Source organism: Vicia villosa, linkage group LG3 (genome assembly GCF_029867415.1).
Source record: "Vicia villosa cultivar HV-30 ecotype Madison, WI linkage group LG3, Vvil1.0, whole genome shotgun sequence".
Classification (NCBI taxonomy): domain Eukaryota; kingdom Viridiplantae; phylum Streptophyta; class Magnoliopsida; order Fabales; family Fabaceae; genus Vicia; species Vicia villosa.
Genome location: NC_081182.1, coordinates 211,312,143 through 211,318,142, shown reverse-complemented (window position 1 = coordinate 211,318,142; position 6,000 = coordinate 211,312,143). Strand labels below are relative to the sequence as shown.

At 26.8% G+C, this 6,000-nt stretch overlaps 1 long non-coding RNA gene across 1 annotated transcript; it reads left to right on the top strand.

Annotated features, from left to right (window-relative positions):
- The first annotated feature begins 1,076 nt into the window (after positions 1–1,076).
- Positions 1,077–1,789, top strand: LOC131657280 (uncharacterized). Its single transcript, XR_009300590.1, has 2 exons — positions 1,077–1,221; positions 1,330–1,789. It is a non-coding gene; the product is annotated as an uncharacterized LOC131657280 (long non-coding RNA).
- The last annotated feature ends 4,211 nt before the right edge of the window (positions 1,790–6,000 follow it).

Below are 6,000 nucleotides of genomic sequence, written 5' to 3'. Positions count from 1 at the left end.
AGTTTCTTATTAGTTTTGTAAGAACATAAAAGTAATTGCATCCATTACGAAGGTGGCAAGTTAAAACCTCTTCAATTTATATAGGGTTAAATATGTTTTTGGTCCTTATAAGTATTTCAAATTTTATTTTTAGTTTCTATTAAAAAAATAACATATTTTTCTCCCTACAAAATTTTTGTGTATGCAATTTTAATTCCTGTTATTTTCTAAAATCTTGAGAAGTATTTAATTATTCTTTAATATTTAAATTTTTGAATAATTTTTTTTTCAAATATGTTTAGAATAGTGTGAAAGATTTATTTACCAAATTTTATATTTTTTTTGAAATGAGAATAATTAAATATAAATTTTTTTAATTTTAAAATATAAGGATAAAAGTAATGCAAATCTCGATTTAAAATCAAATTTTGAGTTTCCTTTTTTTCAATGAATTTTTTTAAACGTTTTAAACATGTATGCAAAATAATTATTTAAAAATACACATTGATTTAAGAACAATGACTAAAACTACGTGGATAATAATTTTGTAGAGACCAAACATATTTTTTTTATATAGGAACCAAAAATAAAATTTAATAATTTATAGAAATAAAAATCGCATTTAACCCATTTATACATGCGTTCCAAAACATTCACACTCGTGAATTCACATAAAATAGAAACCTAAATGGTTTTTCTTTATGGACAAACTATATACGACTCTACCCATGGTGATTTATTTTATAGTAGGTTTGACTTGCCATATTTAGATGTATATTTTGTTTTGTCTGGGTGCTAACATAGTATAAAAACTAATTAGTCATAATTAAAAATATACCAAAAACTAATTTAGTTAGTAATCAATCCGCATTATTTTTTTATTAATATACTTATTATAGAGAAAAATAATGTCTCCTCCTCCGTAATATACGCACATAGATAATTTGAACATAGTTTAACAATTTTCTAAAGATAAGCATGTCCCTCCTCTATTAACAAAGGATGAAAAGTTACTATATATACATCCATAGATTAAGTGTGCAAAAGGGACAATTAAAATATATTATTTAATTTACTGCTAAAGATATTTAATTGTATCAAACAATTGCATTATATTTACACATTATAAATTGATCAAATCTCACTCTATTTATAAAATAAAATAAAAAAATATAACTAAGATTCTCAAATTTGTTTATGCTATAGTTTTATCTTTTTCTATATTTCTTCTTTCAACAGAGGGTAACATTAAATTATATTCGCCCTTCAATTATTTCTCTTTTATTTTGTAGCTCTTACAATTTTTTTAATCGTGTTTACTAACAATTTTTACTCTATTTTTTATTGTAGCATGTGAAACAGATGTAGATTGTTCATTCCTGCTGTTTAACCGTAAGAACCATAAGAACCTGCAAGTTATTTATTTGTGCGTTAGCAAATTCTGTGTAATTCTTCCAAAGTTTCCTGAACAACCATAGTTTCGAGGAAGATGTCAATAGATGGATATCTCTATCCTTTAGTGCTCTCCCACTTGTCTTGTTTAGTAGTAGAAGATTATGAGCTTTGTATACTACTTTTACACATGAATTCTTTCCAATAGCTTGACATTTAAAAGAATATGCTTGAAAGTTGATTAGATAAAATAATATTTAAGTGATCATCATCATACATTTATTCTTTTGAGTCATCTCTTAAAGGAAATTGATTATTACTTACTCCAATGAAGACAAAGTGCTTGGCTGGTTGATTCGTTGTAAAATCCGGATAGGCTGAATAAAATTTTAAATAAATATTTATTTCTCCAGCAATATTCTTTTTAAAATTCTAGACCGATTCTTTAAAATTATATGGGAAATGATTAATTTCTTCCAGAATTTTAGCTAGATAAAGGCATTCAATAAGTCCAAATTGAAACATATTAAATGTTAGTAACTGGGATGCTCCTGGGGTAATTATAGCTTTTACTCCAAAAAGCTTTCTATCCACCATATAGAAACAATTAGTATTTTCTTTCTCGGTCCAGTAAGTAAGTCTTTTTAAATTCTCCTTAAATTTTTCTTCAGAGAATTTTAACCTGATTTTCATGCTCTTTTCGAGACATAATTGGCAAGTTATCCAAAGAAGAAGGGATTCTTCCTAAGATTTTCATGGATGTTCTTTCTGGTGCATTATTCTTTGTTGTTTCTGAAAAAGTTCTTGGGCCAAGATAAATCTCTTTTCTTGATTTTTCTAATTCTCTATGATCATTCATTGCTTTTTCAGCTTCTTCTTTGGTTGCATACCCTTTATACCATTCATCATATATTCCTGGAAATGATCCGTTAAATACTGCATACCATTTCTTAGGTTCTTTTAATTTAATCTCTTCAAGTGGATTCTTTATTCTAAGTTGAGATTTTATAATTTCTATTTCCTTATCGATTAATTCCACTTCTTTTCCAATAAGTTCTTGCTCTTTTATTTTGTGAATTCTTAGTGCTTATTTTAACTCCAATTTTTGTTTCGAGATTTCTTCTGAGATTCGTTCCATTCTCTATAAAGTATATCTGCAAGTACGTTCTTTTCGCCTTTAATGTGAGTAATTGAGTAATTATATTCGGCTAGTTTCATCTGCCATCTTAAAAGTCTCCCTTGCTTGTAAGTTCCTTTATGATTAATATTTTTTAAACCTGCAACATAAGTAGAATCGGTTCTAAAAAAAATTCTTTATCAAGAACATAAATTCGATGTTTTTCTAACATCCGAATTAATGCTAATGTTTCTTTTTCATGAGTGGGATAATTAATTTCACTGTCTGAAAAGGTTCCGGATATATATCTGCATAGTAATTCTTTTTTTTGGCCAGGAGGCTTAGCCTTCATAACACCTCCCCAACATTCATTTGATGCGTCAGTTTCAATAATAATTAGATCATCATCTGATGGATGATATAATTCAGAAAGATCTCGACATAAATATTTCAATTTAGTAATAAGTATTTCGTCTTCTTCGGTCCATGACCAAATAACATCCTTCTTAAGTTTTTGTTGAAGTAATTTTCTTTCGGCTGCAAGATTTTTAATAAAACCTTCATTTGAAATATATGTTAGTAATTCAAGAAATCTTTGTAATTCCTTTTTGTCTTTTAGTTTAGTGGAAAATTTTTGAAGTTTTTCTAATACATGTTTTTGCATTATTATTTTCCCCTTTTCAATTTCTAATCCTAAATAATTGATTTTATTTTGAGCTACTATAACTTTTTTCTTACTTAATACTACTCCATGTTCTAAACACCTATTAAGTACTAATTCTACCTTTTTAAAGTGATCATCTAGATCCTTATTTGAAAAAACTAATATATCATCAATATAAATAAGACAAAAATCTTTGAATTCTTTCAGGATAGAGTCCATCATGCGTTGGAAAATACCTGGTGATTGTTTCATTCCCATTGGAAGAACATTCCATTCATATTGACCTTGAGGACAACTAAATGTTGTTAAAGCTTTAGATTCTTCTGACAATCAAAAGTACTAAACCAACTCATATTTCTAACTCTTTCAATAATTAAATCCTTTCTTGGAAGAAAATACGCATCACCTTCCATAGAATCATTTATTTGTTTATAATTAATTACCATCCTTCTCTTTCCTCTTTTAATCTCACTTTGATTTTCAACATAAAATATTGGTGCTGAATGTTTATTTTTTGATGGTCTTATTAATCCTTTTTCACACATTTCTTAATATCTTCAGCAAATTCATCTCTATCTTGTTTTGTGTATATCATAGGTTTACATTTGATTTCTTTTGTTGGGTCTTTTAGTTTCAATTCAACTAGTTCCATTTTTAATATTAATTTTAGGATCTAGTGGGTTTTTACTGCACACTTTATCTAATAGTTCTTCAATATGTATTGAGATTTTTCTTCCTGATTCTAAATTAATTAATGCATAACGCATTTTTCTACAAACTAAATCTATAATTTCACCACATTTTAGTTTGGAGAGCTCTGGTTATTTTCATGAATACATTGTTTGTGAGGAATGAATAATAGGGATATCTGTAATTTCTTTTAGTTGTTTTCCTTTAATATATGGAGCCTTAATCGATAAGTATTGGCAAAAGAGTGCATATAATCGTAAGAAATTATTTCCTATTATTTTATCTAACCCTGTTTCTTGTTGATATATTGTAGGTACTATGAATAATTTATTTTCAACATTTAAAGTAATTCTTGTAGCTACCCAATTTAGTGGGTGTATTGGGCCATCTGCTATTTGAATCTTTAATGGTTTCTCTAATATTTTCCATTTACTAATAATGCTTTTGTTGCTATTCAAATACTTGCTCCTGTATCTATATAGGCTTCAGTTTCTTTTTTTTCTTTTTCAATTTTAATTTTGATATATGTACTATTTAGATTCTGTTTCTTCTGAAGATTTAATCCACCCTCTATATATTAATATACACTACAATCATAATCACTTTGTTCATCTTCTAATGGTTCTAAATTATATATTTTATATACTTTCTTTATTAGTTTTGATTTTTCTTTAAGATCTTTTTCTTTCTTTGTTGGACATTCATTGGCATAATGACCTTCTACATTGCATATCCAACATACGCATTTATTTTTTTCCTTTGGACAATATTTTTTAGGTGTCTGTTTTCTCTTTCTAAAATACTTTCTTCTAGTATTTTTACAAGCCTTTTTTCTTGGATAAGTTTTTCTTAATTTATATTTTCTTTTATAACGTTTTCTACTTCGTTGATTACAACCATAATTTCCTGGTTGCTCTATCTCTGGTATATCACAATAAAGTGTGGTTCTACCTCTATTTAAGTGTTAAGCTCTTGTACTCTTTATGCATTGTCGTCTTAATTCAATATATAAGATTTGAATAATTCCTCCTAAGCTATCACATAATTCAATTGGTTGAGATTTTCATATATCTCTTATTTTTGCACTAAGTGGGTATGGTAACTTGGATATAAAGACTCTTTTATATATTTCTCTAGTTTCATTATCTAATTCATAATAGTATTTTTTATACTCACAAATGTAACTATCTATTTCATACATATTAGATATCTGCATATTAATTAGATGGATTTCTAACTTTTCTTGCAAAAGTTTATTTACTTCTGTTTTATGTTCAAGAGTGTTGTAGCCTATGAATTCTTTACTTATTAATTCCATTATTAGTTTAGCAAATTGTTGATTATTTTCTAGCATTCCTATATATTGATTCCATGTTTCATCATTAATTCTTGTTAAGAATTTCAGCACATTTCCTGTTGTTCTATAAGTTATTAAATTCTTGACATCCATTAGGTTTATCTTAAAAAAAATTTCATCGGTTGCTTTAAGCATAATCATATCATTAGACCACCTTTGTAGTATATTCTCTGGATTTCTTGCACAGTGTAAGTATAATAATTTTCTAGATTTAGTTTCTTCATAGTAAGGTTTAAATTATTCCGCAACTTTTGTCCATTTTCCACCGGTCTTTGCATAACCTCTTTGATTCATAGTTTCATTTTTATAGTTTTCCCAAAAACTACGAGGATTCCAACTCTCTTCATGTTTTCTTTTTTGTTTAGAATTACTTATTTCTCCTTTTTCTATAAATATTGCGTCTATATCTGATTCAGATCCTAATTCAAATCCTATTTCTGAGGAATTATAATTTAATATTACTTCTTCATTCTCTTCCTTTGTTTCTATTTTTTCTATTTTTTCTACTTGTTTATTTTCTTCTTCTATTATTTGTAGTTGTTCCATCAATTGTCAAATTTCTTCAATATCATTAGATCTTCTTAATGCTTCTATGTATTCAGTTTTTATCCCCTCCACGAAGATGATGGTTTTATTAACATAAATGTAGTTATAGGTTCTTGTTTAACTACTTTTAGTTGGTTTACTTCTTTTGTTTTAACTAATATTTCTTCTAAATCTTTTATTGTTATACTTCTATTACTTTCTTCATGTTTTAACAAGGTTTCTAATTGATAACGAATTTTCCTAATTTTTTGAATA